Source organism: Lipotes vexillifer, unplaced genomic scaffold (genome assembly GCF_000442215.2).
Source record: "Lipotes vexillifer unplaced genomic scaffold, Lipotes_vexillifer_v1.1 scaffold1924, whole genome shotgun sequence".
In the NCBI taxonomy this organism is placed as follows: Eukaryota; Metazoa; Chordata; class Mammalia; order Artiodactyla; family Lipotidae; genus Lipotes; species Lipotes vexillifer.
Genome location: NW_006771134.1, coordinates 246,385 through 250,391, shown reverse-complemented (window position 1 = coordinate 250,391; position 4,007 = coordinate 246,385). Strand labels below are relative to the sequence as shown.

The 4,007-nt window shown below is 37.9% G+C and overlaps 1 pseudogene; it reads left to right on the top strand.

Moving 5' to 3' along the window:
• Nucleotides 1-1,767: 1,767 nt before the first annotated feature.
• On the top strand, nt 1,768-2,462 carry LOC103070323 (RING finger protein 11 pseudogene; annotated as a pseudogene).
• Nucleotides 2,463-4,007: the final 1,545 nt, after the last annotated feature.

The window sequence follows — 4,007 nt, the reverse complement described above, 5'->3', positions numbered from 1 at the left end:
GCTCCCACAACAGCCCCACCTTCCTGGCCAGTTCCTCCAACACAACATATGCTTTTCTCTTACAGGGTCTTTTGTTATTCCTTATGCTCAGATATCTCTCCTCAACATCCCTATCTGCTTAATACCTACTCATCCTTCAGATATCAGCTGAAACATCCCTAAATAAACCTTCTCTAATCTCCATGATGAGATCAAATCCTCCCTAAAATATGCTCTCATGGTACCATGTTCCTCTCCTTGGCACTTGTCAGAGTTGTAGTTCTACATGCAGAGTATGATTCTTGAATATCTATTCCCTCTCTGGACTGGTAGAATTCACAAAGGGCAGGTCAAGTCTCTTCACTCACAAAATTTCACAAGTCTTTTTGCTAGCAACCAGCACAGTGTTTAAACATAACACGTGCTCAATAAGTATTTCCTGCATGAACAACCATAAATTGGTACAGTGTAGCAACATCCACAAAAAGCATAAGGGCATCAATTCTTTGATGCAGAAGTCCCATTCTGAGTGAAGTTAACTGAGACAAAGCATATATATTCAAAGGTGTTCACACAGGAATGTTCATTACTTTGACGTTTTATAATATCAAAAACTTCGGACTTTTATATGTTCATCAGTGAGCAAAGCAACAATGCAGCCTTAAAAATAAATAAACAAATGGGACCTAATGAAACTTAAAAGCTTTTACACAGCAAAGGAAAGTATAAACAAGATGAAAAGACAACCCTCAGAATGGGTGAAAATATTTGCAAATGAATCAACAGACAAAGGATTAATCTCCAAAATATATAAATAGGTCATGTAGCTCAATATTAAAGAAACAAACAACCCAATCAAAAAATGGGCAGAAGACCTAAATAGACATTTCTCCAAAGAAGACATACAGATGGCCAAGAGGCACATGAAAAGCTGCTCAACAACACTAATTATTAACGAAATGCAAATCAAAACTACAGTGAGGTATCTCCTCACACCGGTTAGAATGGGCATCATCAGAAAATCTACAAACAACAAATGCTGGAGAGGGTGTGAGAAAAGGTAACCCTCTTGCACTGCTGGTTGGAATGTAAACTGATACAGCCACTATGGAGAACAGTATGCAGGTTCCTTAAAAAATAAAAATAGAATTACCATATGACCCAGCTATCCCACTACTGGGCATATACCCAGAGAAAACCATAATTCTAAAAGACATATGCACCCCAATGTTCAATGCAGCACTATTCACAATAGCTAGGTCATGGAAGCAACCTGAATGCCCATCGACAGATGAAAGGCCAAAGAAGATGCAGTACGTATATGCAATGGAATATTAATCAGAGATAAAAAAGAAAGAAATTGGGTCATTTGTAGAGACGTGGATGGACCTAGAGACTGTCATACAGAGTGAAGTAAGTCAGAAAGAGAAAAACAAATATTGTATATTAATGCATAAATGTGGAATCTAGAAAAATGGTACAGATGAACTGGTTTACAAGGCAGAAATAGAGACACAGATGTAGAGAACAAACGTATGGACACCAAGGGGGGAAAGCGGAGCAGGGCGCGGGTCAGTGGTGGTGAGATGAATTGGAAGATTGGGATTGACATGTATACACTAATATGTATAAAATAGATAACTAATAAGAACATTCTGTATAAAAAATAAATAAATTTTTAGAAGTCAAAAATAAGTTAAAAATTATTAATTAATTAATTAATAATTTTTAAAAAAGAATGAGGTTGGAAGACTGTTGAAACAGCACACAGATCACATACTGAAGCCCCGGAAGATGGGGAAGCGCTGTAAGTCCCCCACATTGGATGACATCTCCCTGCCTCACAAGCCTCAGTCCGACTGGGCTAGCTTTGGCAAGGGGATGGAGCTGGATCAGGAGCCGCTGCTGCCATATCTGGATCAAGTTCCAATTTTGGTCTATCATCCAACACTTAGCCAGACTTGCCTAGCAACTCAGCTGAGAGGAACAAAATAGGATAGCTCAAAAGAACTGGCCTCATACAGCATCAGCCTAAAGCAGTTTATGACCCTGGAAGAGATGGATCAGAAAAAATGATCCGAGGGACTTCCCTGGTGGTGCACTGGCTAAAGACTCCACACTCCCAATGCAGGGGCCCAGTTTCGTTCCCTGGTCATGGAACTAGGTCCCACATGCATGCCGCAACTAAGAGTTTGCATGCCACAACAAAGGAGCCCACTGGCTGCAACTAAGACCCAGCACAACCAAAAGAAAAAAATCAATCAATAAAATAAAACAAATATCATAAAAAAAGATCTGGGAGTGTGTGATGTGTATGATGGACTTTTTTTATGAGAACCCAATTTGATTTCTGCTATGTATGAGATCACCTGGGCTGTACAGATGACTGGCTGATAAGATCCTCCACGTGCCCCTTTTGCATGGAGACAGTTGATGCAGCACTGCTTTTGTCCTATGAGACTGAGCCAGTGTCTCTCACCTGACTTCAAGAGAACCATCATTTTTGGTGGTTTTGATCTTTTGTCATTGAGCCCAAAGAGCGGGGGATTAGGAATAAGATCATGCATGAAAGTTTCCTAAAAATTCCTGAACGGCTGCAGATGTTGGGGAAAAGTACGTAATAGTTGAGAAATTTAGGGGGAAAAGTAGGATGCTATTTTTATGTAAAACCTTCACCCAGTGTTTAAAAATATAATTGTATTTAGATCTTGTTATTGCTCCAGTACATAGGATTTGTGTAAAGTGTTACAGCAGCTATATATGTTTCAATTGTGTGTCGAAGATTAGGATAAACATAGTGGTTGTTTTTCCTAAGTGAGATATCTTTCTTCTTCCCCCTACCCAAATTCTTTTCTGATGTTGCTGGCATTTAGGTCAAGGTTTTATCTGAAGCTACATTTTATAACACTGGCACAAAAAAAGTAGTTTTAAGCTTTTTTGCATAGTTCTTTTTTTTAAGAATAAACATAGAGCATTTATTTTTTACTTTATAGGAACTCCACAAGTTAAGGTCCCATTGTTCTTTTGCTGTGATTGTTGTTACTATTGATGTTGCTGTTTTCTGTTGTTGCTGGTTCTTTCTAATCTACCATTTGTTGTTATTGGCATACGACCATCTCAGGGTCACAAGATGGCTGCTGTAAAACCAAGTATCATATTCTAACAAAACAAGGAGGAAGCAGAAAAAGAGTCCCAATGGTCATTTTCCTAATGCATATTTATCTTTTTTCAGAGAAAAATATCATTCTCATAAGCACAATAACAGCCTTCCCCTAATTACTCATTTGCCAAAACAGATTGATATGACCATTCATAAGACAATTCATGGCAAAGAGGGATATGATAATGATTGCCTCAGCCTAACAAGGATTTATCCATGAAAGCTGAATGCTTCTCTCCTCAAGAAATCAACACTTTTCTACATACAAAACACAAGTCTCTTGAAGGGTTCTTCATAAGTGCATTACAGAAGAATTTAGTATGTCATAAGCACTTGAGGATTTGACATTCAACTGTAGTAGTATGTTTTTCTTACAAGCCCTATGATGAGTTTTTCTTACAAGCCCTATGATGAGTCTGAGAAAAACTGAAAGAGAGTATCAGGTTCTATTAAATCCTTACATGTATCTTGCTTAAGTTTTGGTCCATTAATTTATATCCAACTACATAAAGCAAATTTGGAGGAAAAAAATTAAAAAATAAATAAGATTGAGGTTTCCAAATATGTTCATAGGAAGATGTCCACCATATATTAAATTATAAACCAGAATGTCTAAATACTATACCATTAAATCAAATGTACAGTCAGTGCTGCATATCCAACGGTTCCATATCCTGCAGATATGGAACGCTGACAATACTACACCATTTTACATATGGGACTTGAGCATTGGAGGATTTTGGTATCCATGGGAAGTCCTAAAACCAATCCCCTGCCGATACCAAGGGACCACTGTATATGCTTCTATCTGCATTTTTTACATCTGAAAAAATATGTGCTAAATTATTACTGGTGGTAACCTCTGAGC